General features: G+C 41.3%; 1 non-coding gene across 1 annotated transcript; it reads left to right on the top strand.

Moving 5' to 3' along the window:
* Positions 1 to 103, top strand: LOC118972807 (U6 spliceosomal RNA). Its single transcript, XR_005061894.1, has one exon. It is a non-coding gene; the product is annotated as a U6 spliceosomal RNA (small nuclear RNA).
* Positions 104 to 23,019: the final 22,916 nt, after the last annotated feature.

Below are 23,019 nucleotides of genomic sequence, written 5' to 3'. Positions count from 1 at the left end.
TTGCTTCAGCAGCACATATACCCAAATGATAATGATACAGAGAAGATTAGCATGGTACTTGTACAAGGATAACACGTACATTCTTCAAGTTTTCCACATTTTGATAGTATGCTACCACTATCTCAGAAGTGGGGAGAGAGAGAGGAATGTATCTAAAAAGTGGAACGAATTACAAATGCTTTTTCTATATTTGAAAACTATAGAAGATTCATAGATGGTCACCTATGGGGGAAGGGAAAGGTTGGAGGGAAGAAGAATAGAAGGCAGACTTGAATATACTTCACTTTATAGTTGTGAATTTGGAACCAGGCAAACCATTTAGAAAAGTAATTTTGAAAAAAAAATCCCTAAAAATTTTAAGTAAATGAAACATGAATTTAATTATATCTAGTTGGTAGCACAACTACACAGGCTAAATACTTTCTATAAATGCATACCAAGAACTCCTTGATCACTCTGCTTCATGTGGGCTGGCGTCTGCTGTTCCTCCAGCATGCCGAGCATACTCCACCTCACAGGGCTGCACTCTGTGCTCCTTTACCTGGAACACATTTCCCTTCATGTTCCCTTGGCTTCCACCCCACCTCATTCAAGTCTTTGCTTGTCATCTCTTAAGAGAGACCTTCCTGGACCCCTCCTGTATCTTTGTATTTTTTGACAGCACCAACAAATGCTACCTGGCATTATTTATCACTCATTTGGTTCTCGCATTGGAGTGTATGTTCATGAGGGCAGAGACTTTGTTTTGTTCATTGTGGTATCCACATAGTCTAGAATGTGCATTCCCCATTAATAAGCACTCAATAAATTTTTGAGCCATGGGGTTGGAGAAGGGAGGGAGAAACTGTTAAGTTGTTATTTACACACCTCTTTGTTATTTGATGTTACCATAATCATGAATTACTTAAAAAATTTAAAAATGAATTTAGGAAAGTTTTAATTCATAATGATAAAATTTATTACATTATCCCGCCTGTGATGTTTGCACTAATTAAACCAAAGAGGAGTGCCAGAGTCCAGCTCCCATGGGGGGTGTGTTGCCCGAAAGGATGAGATGGAGTTGGCGCAGGGAGAGACAGGACATGGAGTCAGTTGGAGAAGGTCTCTCGACAAAGTGCTGATGACATCTTTATTTATACCATTTTGCACAAGGATATGATTATTTTTTATTTGTTCTTTTTATTAACAAGCATAGGCAAGCTTTTTTCTTTCTGTTTCTTTCTAATCTATACATGGTTAGCCCAGTGTTAGACAGGTGATCTTTTTTCTGTTCCTTGACCTAAACTTTTCTTAGCAACATGCCCTCTATTGTGTCTCGTTTCTATGCAAAGTGGTTTCTAAGTAATGCATGTGACCACAGAAACGTGCAGCATGTAAGAGTGACTATGAAGTCTATCAGCTCAGGGTGAAATACAGGTCACCCACTGCCACAGTTAGCTAGGCAGGTATCATCATCTATATTTTTAATGCAATGGGTACATTTTATTCCCTCATAATATTTATTCCATCATAGGTAGATGCAAGGTAAAGATAGAAAGCATGATTTAGTGCTGTAAGAAGGAAAGTGTAGATGATCAGGTCTGTGCCTATAGACTCGGTATTAATCCAAGTTAGACAAGGGCAACAAAACATCTACGGGTGCAGATTTCTCTCAAAACTGGGGGACTGAGGTTCTAAGCCTCACCTCTGTTGGCCCCCATTTTCTCACCTGATGGTCCCCCTGTGACTGTGCCTGTCTTAGGTTGTTCCTCCCTTGAGGAATCTTACCCGTCTCTGGCTAACCAGCCATCTTCCGGGGCCATACAGGGAGATGTAAAGCTGGTAAGTGAGAGAGAAGTAATATTCTTCAAAAAGGTTAGTTTTTTACTTCTTTGCAGATTTATGCCCCATGGCTTCTATGCCCAGCACTTGTCTTGAGGTATCTTTACCACTTGGAAGAATTATGGTACTTGGTAATTTCACACATGAGGCACAAATTCTAGTAAAGGGCTGCAATTAGGAAGACAAGCTATAGAAGCAACAGATGGAAGAAAACAGGAGGAGACTGATTAAGTGTAGGACAGGGTTATTCTATTCAGTAATCTCTCATAACTCTATTTCCTTAATTTTCCTTTATAATTCATCATCACTAACTTCACTAGCATTGCAAACAAGGGGGGCATTCCCACTAGGTGGAGATGGGGTAGTCAATGTTTGACTAGCTACCTGCAGGTTTTGGTATTCTATGCCAAGATTGCCATCTGGCCCCTGCGTGTTCCATTCTTCAGGAGCGCTGTCCTGAAGAGCTTCTGGGAAGTTTATGTTCTCCTCCTTTCTGTGCTGCTTAGCAAAGGTTAGCTTAGTTTTTGGCAACAATGCAAGCAAAAGCAAAGCCAATAGTGTAATGGAGAAAAACAAAATCAAGGTGGGTAATAGGGGGAACCAGCTGCAAAGGCCCTTGATTTGTGGGGGTCTTCCTCCAGCCTGAGCTTTGCTACACAGCTTGAGTAGCATGGCTTCCGCCAGAGGAGCATTATTAAATGTTGAATTTCAGCTATTTATGATGGGCTTGGATGTACTTTTAGGTAGTAGCCCTACCCAGTGCTTTTCAAATCATATTCAAACTTTATCTATGGTAAGGCTATCCCTGTTTTAAAGCTGTGTGTGTGTATGTGTGTACTTTCTTATCTATATATTGGCTGCAGTTTTTTTTTGATGTAATAGGAGGGTGTTATGTCAACTCCAGATGTTTTTTTAAGGTAATCAATTACAAGTATAACTCCTATCCTCCTTCAAGAAGTTAAATTCATCCATATTCAGTGAACCCAGGTATTCAGTTTATGGTTAGGAAATAATACATTTCACAACACTCCTAGAACTTTGATATATCTCAAAAAATTAATATATATGTATCAGAAAATATTGATAACTAAAAATAATAAATGATATTTATTGAGTGCTTAAATATGCTAGACACTGTCCCAATTACATTATATTTATTGTCTTACCCTAAACATAGCCCTTTGAGGTAAATATTCCAATGAATACTTCTAAATTCTATTTTAAAAATGAGACAATTGGGGATTAAGGAGGTTTAGTGGATTGTCCAAGGTTACATGATTAATAAGGGGTTGAGAGTTCAAAGTCAAGTTTTATTGGACACTGAAGTCCATCCTTTTCTATTCCATACTTTTATATGGCAGCATAACTTGAAAACTTTCCTGTAAGATATTTGCTAGAAAATAAATGATTTGTCATAACCTGAAACATTGAATATTATTTCAATTTCTGTTATATACTAAGAAATATATACTGAAAAACATATACACTTTCATAGCTGTTTTTCATCTTTAAAAACACTTCACAGACATGACCTAATGCTAGAGAAGCTGGCAAGAAAATCCTCAGCGTGCACATCAAAATGTACCCACTTGGGGGCACCAATAATGCAGCTTTTCAGCCTGTTTTCCTGCCTAGAGGTTTCAAGCCCTGCACAACTGGAGTTGAGCCAGCTAACGAGTTCAGTCTGCTCTCCAGGACTTAGCCAGCCAGATCTGAAGTCTCAAGGACTAGTTTCCTTTATCTCCAAAGTTTGGGGACTATCTTACTTAGCATGTTGTCCACAAAATAAACAATTCTGTACTATTTAAACCATTAATCATTAGTGCTTTTGCTCCAGACAAAATGTGCTAGATACACTATTAGAATTTAATGACCACAAACTAAGAATAATTTGCTCATTAAAAATGATATGTTTATCCAAAAGAATTTTGGATTTCTGTTATGCCAAAATTAGGAACATAATTAACCAGGAGGGATAAAAATGTGCCATTGACTGAAGCTAAATGTTTTAAATTGATCTTGCCTGTGCTCTCTCCTGAGGCATGCCCTCTGAAATGAGGATATATACATATATATATATATATATATATTGGTGGTCCCTAGAGCAAGGAAGGCTTCTGTGGGTACTGCTAATGATGTAGTCTCTAGGCCTATCACGCGGGCTTCAGCTGCATCTGCCAGAGGAGATGCTCCTGAAATATCCTGATGTCAAGGGTATCATTGGCTACATACACTTGCTGTGACTCTGCCTAGAAAGGGGTTATTATTCTAGAGCATAAAGAAAGAAGGTATGGAAAATGAGGTTGTCTTTTATACCTACTGCCTCTACAGAACAGGCAGATGAAGGTGGCCATCTTTTATACCATGTACCTCTTTTCTTGTGGTTGGTTGCACTAGAGGGAGCCAAAATACAGACTGGAAGGCAGCTCCTGGTGTGGCCTGGCTCAAAAGCTCTACTCAAAGAAGGACAACCAGACCAATCATATGCTAATTCATGGGACCCTAATTTGGGACACAGAATAGGAGGTGGGTTACAGAAGGAACAGACAAGAGAGGATGTATGGAGGGGTATGAGTAGAATAGAGGCCAAGATCAAAGCTGGGTTATAAGGAAGCTAAACTGAAGTTGAGGCATTAATTAATTAGCAGAGGCTCTGAGAAGGGCATAAGACAGGAGAGGGAACCAATCTTTAGTGGGAGGAGCAATGTGGGTGCTGAGCCATGTTTGTGATGGAGCACTGGAGAGAAGAGTCACAGCTCTTGTGTCCAAGGGTCCTTGGGTGCAGTTCCAGTTTTTGTTCCAGTCAGTCCCTGTTTGTTGACTGCCATGTGATCCTGGCTCTATCCTGAGGCTTATAATTAAGCAGTCATTACTTGTGGAAACTTCAGTGGCTATCTGTCCCCCTCCAACCAAAGTAACTAAGTAGAATAGGAATAATATGAGAGAATAAATAATATTACTGCTTCCAAAATCATTTTGTTTTTAAACTGTGATAAAATATACAAAAAAATTTACCACTTGAACCACTGTGAGGTGTACAGGGCAGGGGCGTTAAACATGTTCACATTGTTGTGCACCTATTACCACTATCCATCTCCAGAACCTTATCACTATCCCAAACTCTGTACCCATTAAACATTAACTCCTCCTGTCCCCTTTCAGTAGCCCCTGGCAACCACTCTTCTACCTTCTATGTCTATGAATTTGTGCAGAATCCTTTTTGGATGAATAAATAATATCTTAGCCATTTAATATCAGTATTATTTTTATAGCCAATCTGTAAGTGACAAAGTGACTACCCAGAGTTTTGGGAGAGCTGGAGCTGTCCCAAATAGCCTGGAAAGTGTAGACTATTCCTTACTGCAGTCCCCTGCAGAAGGAATACAAACCTGAATGGGAGGACCCAAGGGAGTCTGAGATGTTGATCTATGGTCTCTGCCGTGTTCTAGCAAGGGGTTAGTATGTTCAGAGGAACACTTCCTTGATGTATGAAGTACAATGACTCTGTCTTTTGGGGAAAAGACTAAGATCTGGAAAGAATGATGGTATTAGTAGGTGTGGCCTCCAGAAGGTGATTAGGTCATGAGGGTAGAGCCTTCATGAAAGAAATTTGTGTCCTTTTAAGAGAGACAGCATCCTAGCCCCTGTCCAGCATGTGAGGATACAGCAGGAAGGTGCTGGCTGTGAACCAGAAAGAGGGTCCTCACCAGAAATTGTGACCATGCTGGCGCCTTACTCTTGGACTTTCAGCCTCCAAAACTGTGAGAAATATTTCTTCAGTTTATAAGCTACCCAGTTGGTGATGATTTGTTATAGTCCAAACAGACTAAGTAGTCCCCTTCCCTCCACAGGTGTTCATCTTAAGGGTATTCCTTTACAAACATCCTTGCCACGCGCCTCACTTTACACTTTGGTGCTCATTCTTAGTTCTTGTTCTCAGGTTCCTGTTCTGGTGAACTGTTTTATGTCCCAGTTATCACAGTGGGGCCTGGTCCTGTTCTTCTGACTTTACTCTCAATGTGAGTGCTATTGCCACTTTATTTCCATTCACTTGAAGAAATTTAGGAACACTGCCTAAATGCCAGTAGCATTCCTCTAGCTGTGTACAGCCAGAAATGTTTCCAAACATTTCCTAATACCTCCTTGCTTGTCCTACCATCCTAATTGAAAGCCACAGAGTCAGCATGCCTTCCTAGCCTGGAACCTTGTTGTCTGAGGGTGAAGCATGCCTCACTCTTTCCCTGGATTTGGCTCTGCCCTGTTTTGTTCATCTGTTAGAGTGGTTGAATGGCCGCTCTTTCAGGAGGTCCATCTACAGGAGCCCTGGGAGACTGAGACAAGGGAAATGAGGCTGAGGGCTAATAAGGGGTTCATACAATATCATCATTAAATCTAACCACTGTTAATAAGAATAGTGACCATTTAACTGCAACTTACTACATGTTTCCTCCCATTTATTAGCTCATTTAATTTTCATAACAACCCTGTGAGATAGGTACTGTCATTTCTCCATTTCATAGGTAGGTAAATTGAGCTACAACATGATTAAGTTACTTACCCAAGATCACAAAGCTGGAGGGAACAGAATTGAGATTCTACCACAGAGGAAGCTTCTCAGCTCACATTGTTTCTTACTAGTGTTAAGCTCGACTTCAGCAGAGTAAATAGTAGTTCCAAGAGCTATCATCACCATTTTACAAGAGATTAGTTGAAAATTTGAAGGGAAACCAAATATTTGTCCCATTTTCCATAGACTATATTAAGATTTCACCCATGAACCTGAGTTTTCATCAACTCAGAACTACCCAACAGTGAATCTGGTGTGTGTGAGATCCTGATCTCTTGTCTTTAGAGTGGCCAGGTGGTCAGCAATGTCTCTCTTTCATTCTGGTGAGATGTGCAAATATTACCATGTCGATGTGCCTTGATGTGAAACAGGTAGTGAAAGCTCAAAAAATTAATGATGCTTCAAGTTTTCCTGCTCTTGCTTTCCTAGTCAAAGCTTTACACTAATACTAAATACGCACGCTAAGTTTGAAGCTTAAAGGGGCTTGCTTTTTATTATCTCATTTTAGACTGTTTCAAGTTTAAATTTTCTGGTATCAGATCTCTTCCAGGCTGGGAGGAAGGTCAGGTTTGAATATGTGAGAGACACAGATAAGTGAGATACCAGTAGATTAGAGTTTTGGGGATATTACATTAGAAGATGTCAAGTTCATTGAGATTAAAAGAGTGCACTGAAATTGGGGACAAACTTAAATATAGGTCTTTGAGAGAGAGTGATCTTGAAGGCAAGAGACTCAAAGAGCAAGCAGGGCTTTGCCAAAAGCCACAGATTACATAAACTTTATCTTATCTAAGGGCTTAAAATAATGTGATCGACCTATCAAAGAATCACTTAAGCAAAGAGCTATACAAATGTTCTTTCAATAAAGACTTACCTGCATTTGTGACTGATTTCTCCTTAAAGCTTGTGTGAGGTATTCCGAGTAGTTAAAACAGTCTTGTCAAACTTCCCTGCCCATCAGTATCACCCTGGGAGGTGTTAAAAGTCTTGGGGCCCAAGCTGCACCCTATACCAATTAAGTCAGAATCTTTGGGCTTGAGACATGGCATCAGTATTTTTTAAAATCTCTCAAGTAATTCAAATGTTTGAGAATGTGGTTTAAAGCAGTGGTTCTCAAACTTGAACTGTACATTAGAATCACTTGGAGGGCTTGTTAAATTGCAGATTGCAGGGTCTCACCTCCAGTGTTTCTGACTGAATAGGTCTGGAATGTGGCCTAAGAATTTGCATTTCTACTCATCTCCTAAATGGTGCCAATGGGGCTGGTCCAGGGAAGCACACTTTGAGAACCACTGATTTATGTATTCATTAAGGACATTTGAAGATATCTAAGTCATAAATTTTTGCTGGGTAGCTTGAGCACATCCAACATGCTTGGAAAGGAATCTAACCACAGCTGTGAGCTCACTATACACACCCGTTCTTTGGCAGGGTTACATTCATGCCCATCTGTTAGGCCGGCAGCATGCCCATGGAAAATGTGCTCTGCCAGTTCCAGCAGGGCATAGGTGTTAACCAAACATGGCAGAAGACGGGCAACTTTCATCACTCAGCAAGCGCCATTTCTTGGGCCAGGCAATCCTGCTGTTTGCAAACAGCTCCAATCTGAGGCTGCATGCTTCCTTACATCTGTAGATGCTTGAGGGCATGATTAAAAAATAAATAATCAACAAATGGTTGATTATATTTCTCCCTCTATCTGCCTTAGTGTTTGTATTTGGCAGGTAGAGAAGCTCTCTCTCTTTGGTGAGCTGGAAGCCATTCCTAAGGACTTTGCATATGCAATGCTTTAAAAACTGGAAGATTTGGATCAGCTGCTTTTATTTGTTTATAGCTGCCATTTTCTATTTTTTGCTTTCTTCATATTTATTTAAGTTTTATTTTAATTTTGAATTGATTTCTCTTCATGGGTTATTTTTATTTTTATTTTATTTATTTGTTTCCGAGTTAAGTTTTTTTCCCTTTTATCGCCAGTTTTCTGAAGTCTCTGATTTGGCTTTTAAAATACAGAAGAGTCCTATTATGAACTTAGACTGGGAGTGGGGGAGTTTCTGCTACAGAATTTAAATTACACTATAAATCAGTTACTCTGATTATAAATCAAAGTGTATATTTGACTTGTCCCACAGTAAAAACTGGCTATGAGATCTTCAAATACTTTTAGATTAAAAATTCTTTGCGCTCTTTAAAATAAATAAAAAGCAAAAAAAAAAAAAAAAAAAAAGGAAATCCATTGATTTATAAGAAAGAAACTCATTGTTTTATGAGTGTCTTGCCAATGATTTTCAGCCCAGGGGGCAAGTTTGCTAGGGGGCAAGTGTGACCAACGAAATGACAGTAGAACGTTCTTGGGGTGAAAGGGTTTATTACCTGGCTTGTTCTTCCAGCACTAGCACTGGAATCTGCCTCCGCCCAGAGCACTGGGCCCAGTTCTCTATATAGTGCAATAATAGCTTATTGCCTGCGGGTGTGGAAGTGGTAGCCTAGCAACAGGCCAGTTACATCATCAAGTGGTTTAAGTTCAGTGAGGATCCTGGTCATAGGAACCCCAACTTCCCCACACTCCTCCCCTCCAGGATTCTTGTCTTACAATCTACACGTTCTCAATCTTCTGCAATGATCCCTGTGCGAGAAAGCTGGAGCACTGTAACCAGATTCCACAACAGCAACAGAGGATAACAACAACTTAGAGATAATAACAAAAATTAAGATACAACAAGATTTTGATACAAGTAACAAAAATTATAATAATCCTCAAGCCAGAGGAGGTTCCCAATCCACAAAGACCTTAGGGGCTCTAAGAAGCGTGTTTAATGATACCAACATTGGCAAATCTTGTCCATCAGGAAGGTTGCATGCAAGAGAGTGGTCCTGTGATAGGACTATAGCAGGAAGGGGATCCTGTCCAGGTCTAGTATACCATACTTTTACTCCTCTCCCCGTGGGGGTTACTGAAGGGTCTATATATAGTGCTACTGGAGGTGCATGCACTGGTCATAATTATAAAACAAAACTGCCTGGTAAGATTCTCCTACCTTCTGTCCATTCAGGATATACTAATGTGATCATTGGGGGCCACTCTGCTGTTATTCCAGGAATGCACAGGAGGCCAGCTTCCAGGCATTCACCCCAAGGTGCCAGGAGGGCCAGCCACGTTGGTCCATGTGTCAAAAAAGTCCAAGGCTACATCTACTCAATGGAGTCTCCAGGGTTTAGTGCAGTTGGTGCTGGCAGCAAGATATTCTGGTGGTCAAACCTTGCCTTCAATGATTCTTCCTGGGTTTGTACTTGTACTTGTATAGGGGAGGCAGCCATATGTGTTAACACATCTACAGGGCTCAGAGCTCCCTTTTGGGGTCTTTCATTCAAACACCGTAGCACGGTCCATGAGCAGACTGACCATCCCCGCAGGCAATTGGGATCTGACATTTGTCTGGATTTTAACAAGCTATTCTGCCTCTCTATCATGCCTGGCCCAGTAGGATTGTATGGCACATGAAACTTCCATTTGATTCCCAAATGTTGCACCCATTCTTGCAGTACATGGCCAGTAAAATGGATGCCCTGAACACTCTCAATTACCTGTGGTCAGCAATAGGTGGCAAAGGCCTCTTTTGGTCTTCTGCTGGTCTGCAAAACATGTAGGAAAAGCAACCAGAAGTCCAGTAGCTTTGTACACATAAGTCATGGCTTACCAGTATCCTTCTGACACAGATAGAGGCTCAATGTAGTCTGTCTGCCACCTGATGAGGGGTATCTGCCCTGTAGCTATTGTCCCATGTTGCTGTAGAACTCAGTGTAAGTCACTTTTAGAGCATAAGACACACTCCTGCCGGGCTCTACTAACTTCTTCAAAGATCAGAGGCAAGCCCCACTGACAGGCTACAGCCCACATTGTCTTTTGCCCCACATACAACAAACCTTGATGTAACCATTGGGCTACATCAGAGGCAAGCTTTCCTTCTAACCAACATATCTGAGCCAGTTTATCTGCTTCATCATTTCCTGGGGATGCCAGTCGCGAATGACCTGTCACATCATATACTGTAATTATTTTACTTTGACCACAGGCCCATAAGTCTTGTCACAATTCTTGCCCCAAAGGGGTCAGTAAACAACCAGCCAGTTGGCATGGTACCAGGTTGGTAGCCACAGGGTCAAGCCCTGATAGACAGCCCAGCTGTCAGTGCAGACAACTATAGGGGAGGGCTTCTGGCTGATCACAAGCCACATGGCCTGCAACTGTGCCCATTGACTGCTTTTCCCCTCACCATCTTCCACCCATATTGTCTCAGTCTTAAGATGGATAGCTACGGTCCTCCATTTTGGGGGCTGCCCATGGCTGGAGCCATCTGTGTACTAAGGATCTTCAGGTATAGGGGCTCTTCTCTCCCAATAGGGACTTTCTGCTGCTAATGGTTCAAAAGCAAGTTCTTCCTGTTTTTCACTAGTATATGTCACTGGCGCTAATAAGCATTGGAGTTCTTCACTCAAGGGGCTACTAGAGAGGGCACTACACTGCTGTAGGTAAACACCCCCCTTGGCCAGTGTGGCTGTTCATGCCACACCACTCCTTGGCTTTTGGGTCCAGTCTCGTACCCACCCCAAGATGGGATAGGTGGTTATTACCTTTATTGGGACCATTCCAGTTGTGGGTTCTGTAGGCAGCAAGGCATGATACATGGCAGCCAGTTGTTTTTCTTTTTTTTTTTCTTTTGATGTCATTAATGTACAATTACTAGAACAACATATGGTTACTAGACTCCCCCTATTATCAAGTCCCCCCCACATACCACACACACTACAGTCACTGTCCATCAGCATAGTAAGATGCTAAAGAATCATTACTTGTCTTCTCTGTATATACTGCCTTTCCCATGTCCTCACCCCCCTACATAAAGTATGCTAAACATAATGCTGGATTTTCCCCATTATCCCTCCTTTCCCACCCATCCTCCCCAGTCCCATTCCCTTTGGTAACTGTTAGTCCATTCTTGGGTTCTGTGAGTCTGCTACTGTTTTTTACCTTCAGTTTTTTCTTTGTTGTTATACTCCACAAATGAGTGAAATCATTTGATACTTGTCTTTCTCTGCCTAGCTTATTTCACTGAGCATAATACCTTCTAGCTCCATCCATGTTGTTGCAAATGGGAGGATTTGTTTTCTTCTTATGGCTGAATAAAATTCCATTGTGTATATGTACCACATCTTCTTTATCCATTCATCTGCTGATGGACACTTTGGTTGCTTCCATTTCTTGGCTATTGCAAATAGTGCTGCGATAAACATAGGAGTGCATATGTCTTTTTCAAACTGGGCTGCTGCATTCTTAGGGTAAATTCCTAGGAGTGGAATTCCTAGGTCAAATGGTATTTCTATTTTGAGTTTTTTGAGGAACCTCCATACTGCTTTCCACAATGGTTGAACTAGTTTACATTCCCACCAGCAGTGTAGGAGGGTTCCCTTTCCTCCACATCCTCGCCAACACTTGTTGTTGTTTGTCTTTTGGATGTTGGCCATCCTAACTGGTGTGAGAGTGGCTCACTCTCCAGCAGGAAGTCTTGCAAAAACACAGGCTGGACTTGTGGCTCTGTCTCTGAGCTCTGCCTCTTTGGTCTTAAAGGCTGGAACTGCTGCTCTGGTTTCAGTTGTTGCCATAGCTCCAGTAAGATCCTATTTGACTTCCCATCTAATTTCCTTCTGTCTTCTCTTGCCTGTATTAAATTAACTCACATCTGGGCTCTTGTAACTTTCTTAGGGCCTTTAAATTATTCTTCTAAGTAGCAGACCTTACTCTTTCCATATTCTCATTGCTTCAGCCTCTCTTAAGTCTACTACTATATGTATAACCTCGCTTATGGGCTGCCCAAGTGAGGGGAAAGAATGGCCACTAGAGACTCAAAAAGGGATGTGGGAGCCATTTGAAGCACAATATTTCTCATTGCAGTAGTGAAAGATTCCTCATCTGCGCCATGATTCTCTGCGCTATAGATGGCATTTCTTATGCCTAGCTCCCGTAACACCTGTTGGAGCTTAGTATATGTCTTCCCTTTAGCAGGGGAGGATGGCAGATAACCCTGATTGGGCCACACAGCATGAAGTGCAGCCATAAGCCAATCGAGGAGGGGGTGATTTCCTGGGGTCTGATGTGCATTTTGTAATCACTGCCTCAAGGCAGGCTGAACCGTCAGGGGAAGCCATCTTTCCCATCTCTGATCCATCCACCCCTAAGTCCCACAGATGCAGGAGCCAAGCTGATATTGACTCCAAGGGCTTCTGCCTAACCAGAAGTCCAAATCCACCAGCTCATCCTGACTATAGGGGTGGAGCATAGAGTGCTCCTCTCCTTGGGGAACCTTCAGCTGCTGGGTCTTTATTTTCTTTATAACCATTAGGTGTGTTTTCAATAGAGGAGGGGTCAGTGCCCACAGCACCACCCCTTCATTCTTTCCCAGCTTTTCCATTTCCAGGCCTGATGGTACCTTTCTCTCCTCTCCACCCCCATGCTTCCTCTGCTACAACCTTTACCTTTTCTACCATGCTTCACAGCAATGCTAGCTCACTCTTCAGGAGCTCTCTTACCTTCACCTCAATGATTCACAGGTGGCATTCTTGTGCCACCTCCACCTGTGCTTCCCTCAGGAGTTTGTCTTTTTCCTTGAGGCCTTTTCCTCCTTCACAGCACTTGGCTGTGCTACTGTCTCGTTCTGTAAGGAATCTTTTACCTCTTCAATGGCACCTTGCTGCCAGAATTATCATGCTGCCTCCTCTCACATCAATGCCATTTCCTTCTTCAGGGAATCCACAGCAGTTTGCAGCTTGCATTCTCATGCTGCCATTTCTTGGGTCTTTTTCAGGGGCATGTCCTTCTCTTCTGAAGGCATTATTAATACCGTGAGAAGCAACGAACCCACAGTCCCCACTGCCTCATGGGCACTCTGTCTCTCAGAAGACTTACTTACTATACCAAGGGCCACCCATACTGCCTCAGGTATCACCTCCATTTGCCTCCAGTCCTGGGGTGGGGCCCAGTCCTCTAGGAGGCAAGCCACCTCAGACTATATATCCATTGGGGAACAATCCACTGTCTCCCATTCACAGGGACAGTCTGCTGAAGCACCCCTCCCATAAGGGCAGCCTGTCTTTTTCCTTGGTCAACAGTGAACCCTGTCGACTGTTGCCAATTGTCTTGCCAATGGGTTTTAGCCCCCGGAAAGTTCGCTATGGATTTGGTGTGACCAAAGAAATACAATTTGAAAGAAAGACAGTAGAATGTTTTCTGGGGTGAAAGTGTTTATTACCTGGCTTGTTCTCCCAGCTGTCGGTTGAGCACTGGCATCTCTGCCTCTGCCCAGAGCACTGGGCCCAGCTCTATACATAATGCAATAATAGCTTATTGCCTATAGGTGTGGGAGTAGTAGCCTAGCAATAGGCCAGTTACATCATCAAATGGTTTAAGTTCAGTGAGGATCCTGGCCACAGGAACCCAGCTTCCTTCCCCACAACCACTTTCACTGTGGAATAAACAGAGTAATTCTGATCGCCTGAGTCATTTTAATTCCTTGGCATTTATTTAGTATGGGCCCCACTAGCCAGTGGTTGCTCTGTGAGCAACTATTCTGGCACCTTTTTACAAAGAAATACACTTGCACATAGGATTTGCACTATCCACTCTGTCTCCTACGCCTCCAGAACTGAGGAAAGCAATCAAAATGAAAGACTACAATCAGATGGATTCACAGGGTTTCATCTTAACATCACAGATGACAGGACCATTGTTTCTTCTGGGTCCTACAGATACTGTGGTTTCGAGTATCAGGAATAGTGAAAGTAGGCTCATTGCTAACTGCATGGACACAGTCCTGAAGATGGGACTAGCTGGGGACAATCTGCCCTGGGAGGTAGCCATTGGTCTTTTTCCTCCCATGCCTCCCTTAGAGCAAAAGGCATCCAATATATGCAGCTGCTTCTACTTTTCAAAAATTGCAATTCATTGGTGTAGTGTTGGCTAACTTCCTTCAAATCTAAAAATCAAACTCTCAAATAAAATAGTCATGCATTTTTAGGATGTGAAATTATCATTCTCTCCCACATTTATGATTCTCTATTAATGTGTCCTGAAGGCTGCATTCACCCAGCTCCTCTCAGGGTCAAGGGCAAGGCAGCTCTCTGCATCCCCAGACAGCCCTCATGAGTAAAGAGCACATCCTCACTGAGCTGCAGCCTGCTCATGGGAGCCTTCTGCCCCATACTTGGGACAAATGAGGGGAAACTGGGGTACAGTGACTTGAGTTGTGACAGAAACCTGGCTCAAACTATATTAAGCCAAAAATGGGGGTTGACTGTCTTATATCCAAAGTTCAGGAAGAATATACCTTGGTTGAAAGGCAATAAGATCTAGAGGCAAAGTTGCTGTGGTTAGGGGTTGGGTGGATTTGCTACCAAGAGCAGATGAGGGAAAGCCTCCTCAGCAGAGGTACAGAAAAGCCACCTCTAGCAGATGGAGGTCTTTGCAACAGAGGCCTATTCTGGCTACCTCAAAGGTAAAGGAAATATATTAGAAGGCATAGGGTGGTTTCTAGAATCATAAAACCAGCTGAAGAACCAAGGTCATCAGGAACGAGAACTAGGGCAGCTTAAGGTATCCTAGTAGGATAAGATTAACATCTTCCCTAGAACAAATCAGCACGTCTTTGTTCTTCTCATTTTTCTCCAGTCAAGATTAATGAGATACCTCTCTATACCTATTAGAAGGGCTAAAATTAAAAAGACTGACCGTACCAAGTGTTGGTGAGCATGTGGAGGAATAGGAGCTCGCATACACCATCGTTGGGAATGTAAAATTGCTCATCCACTTTACAAAACAGTTTGGCTATTTTTTAAAGAGTTAAGCATGTATTTATCATCTGGCCCAACCATTCTACTAGTAGGTATTTACCCAAGAGAAATGGCAGCATGTGTGTATACTAAGATTCGGTCATGAATGTTTATAGCTCTTTGGTCATAACAGCCCCAAACTGGAAACAACCCAAATACCCATGAAAAGGTGAGTGGGTAAATAAACTAGTATGTCTGTGCAATGGAATACTACTCAGCAATAAAAAGGAAAAAACTATTTTTGCACACAATGACATAGATCAATCTAAAATAATTATGCTGAATGAAAGCAGCCAGCCAAGAAAGGTTACATAGTATATGATTCAGTTGAGACAAAATTCTAAAAAGTGCAAGCTAATTTATAGTGACAGAAAGGAGATCAATGGTTTTCTGGGGCGAGCAGCTAGAGTAGGGAATTATCCAAGAGAACAAGAAAATTGGGGTGATGACTATGTTTATAATTTTGATTGTGGTGATGGTTTCAAGGGCATATACATATGTCCAAATGTATCAAAGTGTGTATTTTAAATATGCACTGTTTGTCATGTCAGGTATATCTCAAAAAATGCTGTTAAGAATGCTCTCTCTTTTAAAGAGTTGATTACACATTTGGAAAAGAGAGGATAATCCTCCTCTCCCAATTACCACAATTGGAGAAATTATTAAGTGTAGGCTAATTTTTTTAATGTGCTTTTGGGAAGCTAGTCTTTGAAAGTATTGACTCTGGAAGACTTGAAATGCCTTGGGGGAATACAGCATTTAGTTAAAGGTTTCATACAGCACAACACATTTCTACACAGGAAGCTAATAAATCAGTAATCAGAATTTTTCTGTTTGTAAGAACATTAGAAATCACCTGATTCAACTATGACATTTAGTAAGTGAAAAAATTGTGAGTCAAAAAATAATTTGCCTATAGTTATTTGGTGGGTTTATAAAAATCATGATATAATTAATTTAAAAATTATGTTACTGGACAAAAATAACAAGCCCCTACATAATAAGTTCTAACAACAATCTTGCCAAATTTTCAGTTGTTTGGCTGGTCTCTGCTTCTTCAATAATCTCTGTGATTTATCTAATCAAGAGACACTCCTTTACCACAGGTTAAAGGGACTGGAAAGATGTGCCTTTCTGCATGCAGCTGTTTCTCCACCAAGGTCTGGACAAGGATTCCTCAAATATGATAGCCTGGTGGTTGCTCCCATCCTCCTTGTGTCAATGAGCCGTTTGGTAGAATTAGGTAGAATAAACATGTTTGTTTGATTCTATCCTTTCATCTATTTTTGGATCAGTAATGAACAGTAATAAATGATATGCAAGAACAATTTCTGACATTGAGATAAACATTATTTAAATAGCAATAGCCATCAAAATACTTTAAGCAATCTGAGTTATAAGACATCTGCTTCACTTCTATAGCAATTTTGGCACCAGTTTAACTTCTTTTCTATCACATTTGGGTAGACAAGTGACTAACCTTTGCAATAAAGTATAAAGTAAAGCAATAGTTCTAAAGCATGGCTTACACAAAGATTGATTTCAGATATATTGAAAATTTAAAATAATAAAAATACTATTAAGAAATATAGATAAATGTGGATTATACATATTTTATTATATGCTCAATGCATGACTCCTCTTCCCTCTGAGAATTGCCCTTTCTCCACATGCCTCCCCTCAAGATGAGCTCCTTATAGTTTCTGACTCCATCACCCCCTGGATACATCTTGTCATGGGAGTGGAGGGGAATAGGCCAATCTACTGGATGGACTATGTGAATCTGGTTGCCTTTCCCATGAGCTGAAATTAAGGCACAGAAATTATAGTTCACTTCTCAGTGGTGATGTCCTTCTCTTCTGTAGACATTTTTAATACCATGAGAAGCAGCCAACCCACAGTCCCTGCTGCCTCATGGGCACTCTGTCTCTCAAAAGACCTACTTTCTTTACCAAGGGCCACCCCTACTGCCTCAGGTATCACCTCCACTTGCCTCCAGTCCTGGGGTGGGGCCCAGTCCTCTAGGAGGCAAGCCACCCCAGACCACATACCCACTGGGGGACAGTCCATTGTCTCCCCATTCATAGGGGCAGCCTGCTGAAGCACCCCGCCCATAAGAGCAGCCTGTCTTTTTCCTTGGTCAACAATGAACCCTGCCGACTGTCACCAATTGGCCTACCAATGTGTTTCAGGCCCAGACAAGTTTGCTATGGATTCAATGTGACCAAAGAAATGACAGTAGAACGTTCTTGGGTTGAAAGGCTTTATTACCTGGCTTTTTCTCCCAGCGGTAGGCGGAGCACTGGTGTCTCTGCCTCCACCCAGAGCACTGGGCCGAGCTCTCTTTATAGAGCAATAATAGCTTATTGCCTATGGGGGTGGAAGCGGTTGTCTAGCAACAGGCCAGTTAACATCATCAGGTGGTTTAAGTTCAGTGTGGATCCTGGTCATAGGAACCCCAACTTCCCCACAGTGACAACTGCAAATATATTACTTCCTTGTCGGAAAATGTGCTGATTATACTCGGATTTTACAAGGGAACCTAGGGCTAAGAGAATAGATGGGCAAGGAAAAAGGGGAAGAGGTAGCCCTTTTTCTTTTCTATGGTTGGATTTTATCTTGGCTTAAGTGGGCTTGAAAGGGGAGTCAGTGGTCTGAAGCATTATGTACCCCAAATTCCAGGGAAAGGAACCACAGGCTTTAAGAGCTAAAGCAAAGCTGAGTAACAAACTGTGACTCTGGAAAATCATTTTAATCAATTATCCCCAATTAGTTGGATGAGGAAAGTTACAGTTAAAAGTAGGTTTAGGAATCTAGAAAGTCAGCTAACATTCCTTAGTAACCTTTAAAGCCCTGGGAAGAAATTTTCCATGAGCGAAAATTTTAAAGTTAAATTTAAAGGAAAAAAAAAATCTTTCTATGATTAAATGTTTTTTTTTTTTTGAGAGGGCATCTCTCATATTTATTGATCAAATGGTTGTTAACAACAATAAAATTCTGTATAGGGGGGTCAATGCTCAATGCACAGTCATTAATACATCTCAAGCCTAGTTCTCTTTAGTCTCCAATCTTCTGAAGCATAACGAACAAGTTCTTACATGGTGAACGAATTCTTACATAGTGATAAGTTCTTACATGGTGAACAGTACAAGAGCATTCATCACAGAAACTTTTGGTTTTGATCACGCATTATGAACTATAAACAATCAGGTCAAATATGAATATTCGTTTGATTTATATACTTGATTTATATGTGGATCCCACATTTCTCCCTTTATCATTATTTTTATTTTTAATAAACTGCTGAAGTGGTAGGTAGATGCAAGATAAAGGTAGAAAACATAGTTTAGTGTTGTAAGAGAGCAATTGTAGATGATCAGGTGTGTGCCTGTAGACTATGTGCTAATCCGAGCTAGACAAGGGCAATAAAACATCCATGGATGCAGAAGCTTTCTCTCAACTCAGGGGTGTGTGTGTGAGGTTCTAAGCTTAACCACTGTTGTTCCCCAATTTCTCACCTGATGGCCCTCCTGAGACTGTGCCTGGCTTAGGTTGTTCCTCCCTTGAGGAATCTTATCCGTCCCTGGCTAACCAGTCATCTTCCGGGGCCATACAGGGAAATGTAAAGTTGGTAAGTGAGAGAGAAGCCATATTGTTTGAAAAGGTTAGCTTTTTACTTCTTTGCAGATTTATGCCCTGTGGCTTCTATGCCCAGCACTTGTCTCGAGGTATCTTTACCACCTGGAGGAATTATGATACTTGGTGAATTCAATATGAGGCACGAATTCTATTTAAGGGTTGTAATTAGGAAGGAAGAAGAAAAGCTATACAGGTAGCATATGGAAGAAAACATGGGAGGATTGATTATTTCTTTGACATATCTTCTTGTAGAGTACCTTAAGTATGTATAGGTTTTAAACTGCTAACTAACTTGCACACACATATTAACATAATAGGAATACGGTGACATAAACAAAGCAAATCTATAATTACCATCCATCTCCAGTGAAGCCAAGAAAACCATTTAGGCACCCTAGGCATCTGGAAAAATTAGTCTATGATATGATGGATATTGTCCAACTGTACTTGAACAGTCTGAGAGAAGTCAGACAAATTAAAGCAACCCATTTCTGGGATCTGTTCACATCCCATATGTTCTTTTAACCGTAGATAGTCTATAGTCGTAAGATTTTGGAGCGCTACAACTTGCACCCCTCCCAACTCCTGATTGAGTTCCAACAGTACAGATCTGGTCAAATTCGTTGTCTCACTGTATGCACATGCCAGCCTAGACATCTCCCTCCTCATTCCAATGGCAAGTCCAGGAAACGGTGGGCTGGATGCAGCCACAACCACAGCATCGCACGGATCCCTGTGGAGGCTTTTTGATGATCATCCCCCGGCACGAGTCCTCCAGAGAGTGCTGATGCCGGAAGCTCCTCCTCATATCGTATCTTAGTTCATTTTCTGGGTATCCAAGCTAGGCCTTGATCTTCTGCATAGAAACAAACAGACCCTTTGCCCACACTTTGACATGCCCTCTATACCACTGTGTAGAACTCATTGGAGGTCAGCACACAGGAACAGATTTTTAAAAAAATCTTTAATCTACACTTACATGAAGAATGCTATGTTTACTATGCTCTCCCCTATATCAGGTCCCCCCTAAAAACCACATTACGGTCACTGTCCATCAGCATAGCAAAATGTAGAATCACTACTTGTCCTCTCTGTGTTGTACAGCCCTCCCTCCACTTTCTCCCTCCCCCCACTATGCATGCTATTCTTAATACCCCTCTTCTTCTTCCCCCCCCTTATTCCCCCCTGCCCACCCATCCTCCCCAGTTCCTTTCCCTTTGGTACATGTTAGTCCATTTTTGGGTTCTGTAATTCTGCTGCTGTTTTGTACCTTCAGTTTTTCCTTTGTTCTTATACTCCTCAGATGAGTGAAATCATTTGGTATTTCTCTTTCTCCACTTGGCTTATTTCACTGAGCACAATACTCTCCAGCTCCATCCATGTTGCTGCAAATGGTAGGATTTTTCCTCTTCTTATGGCTAAGTAGTATTCCATTGTGTATATGTACCACATCTTCTTTATCCATTCATCTAAAGATGGACATTTAGGTTGCTTCCAATTCTTGGCTATTGTAAATAGCGCTGCGATAAACATAGGGGTGCATCTGTCTTTCTCAAATTTGATTGCTGTGTTCTTAGGGTAAATTCCTAGGAGTGGAATTCCTGGGTCAAATGGTAGGTCTGTTTTGAGCATTTTGATGAACCTCCATACTGCTTTCCACAATGGTTGAACTAATTTACATTCCCACCAGCAGTGTAGGAGGGTTCCCCTTTCTCCACAGCCTCGCCAACATTTGTTGTTGTTTGTCTTTTGGATGGCAACTATCCTTACTGGTGTGAGGTGATACCTCATTGTAGTTTTAATTTGCATTTCTCTGATAATTAGTGATGTGGAGCATCTTTTCATGTGTCTCTTGGCCATCTGTATTTCTTTTTTAGAGAACTGTCTGCTCAGTTCCTCTGCCCATTTTTTAATTGGGTTATTTGTTTTTTGTTTGTTGAGGCGTGTGAGCTCTTTATATATTCTGGACGTCAAGCCTTTATCGGATGTGTCATTTTCAAATATATTCTCCCATACTGTTGGGTTCCTTTTTGTTCTATTGATGGTGTCTTTCGCTGTACAGAAACTTTTCAGCTTAATGTAGTCCCACTTGCTCATTTTTGCTGTTGTTTTCCTTGCTCAGGGAGATATGTTCAAGAAGAGGTCACTCATGTTTATGTCTAAGAGGTTTTTGCCTATGTCTTTTTCCAAGAGTTTAATGGTTTTCATGACTTACATTCAGGTCTTTGATCCATTTTGAGTTTACCTTTGTATATGGGGTTAGACAAAGGTCCAGTTTCATTCTCCTACATGTAGCTGTCCAGTTTTGCCAGCACCATCTGTTGAAGAGACTGTCATTTTGCCATTGTATGTCCATGGCTCCTTTATCAAATATTAATTGACCATATATGTTTGGGTTCATGTCTGGAGTCTCTAATCTGTTCTACTGGTCTGTGGCTCTGTTCTTGTGCCAGTACCAAATTGTCTTGATTACTATGGCTTTGTAGTAGAGCTTGAAGTTGGGGAGTGAGATCCCCCCTACTTTATTCTTCTTTCTCAGGATTGCTTTGGCTGTTTGGGGTCTTTGGTGTTTCCATATGAATTTTTGAATTATTTGTTCCAATTCATTGAAGAATGTTGCTGGTAATTTGATAGGGATTGCATCAAATCTGTATATTGCTTTGTCAGGATGGCCATTTTGACGATATTAATTCTTCCTAGCCATGAGCAGGGGATGCGTTTCCATCTGTTAGTGTCCCCTTTAACTTCTCTTAAGAGTGATTTGTAGTTTTCAGAGTATAAGTTTTTCACTTCTTTGGTTAGGTTTATTCCTAGGTATTTTATTCCTTTTGGTGCAATTGTGAATGGAATTGTTTTCATGATTTCTCTTTCTATTGGTTCATTGTTAGTGTATAGGAAAGCTACAGATTTCTGTGTGTTAATTTTGTATCCTGCAACTTTGCGGTATTCCGATATCAGTTCTAGTAGTTTTGGAGTGGAGTCTTTAGGGTTTTCTATGTACAATATCATGTCATCTGCAAGTAGTGACAGTTTAACTTCTTCTTTACCAATCTGGATTCCTTGTATTTCTTTGTTTTGTCTGATTGCCATGGCTAAGACCTCCAGAACTATGTTAAATAACAGTGGGGAGAGTGGGCATCCCTGTCTGGTTCCCGATCTCAGAGGAAATGCTTTCAGCTTCTCGCTGTTCGGTATAATGTTGGCTGTGGGTTTATAATATACGGCCTTTATTATGTTGAGGTACTTGCCCTCTATTCCCATTTTGCTGAGAGTTTTTATCATGAATGGATGTTGAATTTTGTCAAATGCTTTTTCAGCATCTATGGAGATGATCATGTGGTTTTTGTCTTTCTTTTTGTTGATGTGGTGGATTATGTTGATGGATTTTCGAATGTTGTACCATCCTTGCATCCCTGGGATGAATCCCACTTGGTCATGGTGTATGATCCTTTTGATATACTGTTGAATTGTGTTTGCTAATATTTTATTGAGTATTTTTGCTTCTACATTCATCAGGGATATTGGTCTGTAATTTTCTTTTTGGTGGGGTCTTTGCCTGGTTTTGGTATTAGGGTGATGTTGGCTTCATAGAATGAGTTTGGGAGTATTCCCTCCTCTTCTATTTTTTGGAACACTTTAAGGAGAATGGGTGTTATGTCTTCTCTGTGTGTCTGATAAAATTCCGTGGTAAATCCGTCCAGTCCCGTGGTTTTATTCTTGCGTAGTTTTTTAAATTACCGTTTCAATATCTTTGCTCATAATTGGTTTGTTTAACTTTTGTGTTTCTTCCTTTGTCGCTTATTGATCTGTTATATACACTGGAGATTCTTTTCTTCTCTCCCTTCTTATTCCTCCTCCTCCATTCTTCATATGTTGTATGTTTTGTTCTGTGCTCTTTTTTGGAGTGCTCCCATCTAGCGCAGTCCCTGTAAGATGCCCTGTAGAGGTGGTTTGTGGGAAGCAAATTCCCTCAGCTTTTGCATGTCTGGGAATTGTTTAATCCTGCTGTCATATTTAAATGATAGTCGTTCTGAATACAGTATCCTTGGTTCAAGGCCCTTCTGTTTCATTGCATTAAATATATCATGCCATTCTCTTCTGGCCTGTAGGGTTTC

This window comes from Manis javanica, chromosome 12 (genome assembly GCF_040802235.1).
Source record: "Manis javanica isolate MJ-LG chromosome 12, MJ_LKY, whole genome shotgun sequence".
Taxonomy (NCBI): Eukaryota; Metazoa; Chordata; class Mammalia; order Pholidota; family Manidae; genus Manis; species Manis javanica.
The sequence above is the reverse complement of the archived record's forward strand: the minus strand, read 5'-3'. Positions and strand labels throughout refer to the sequence as shown.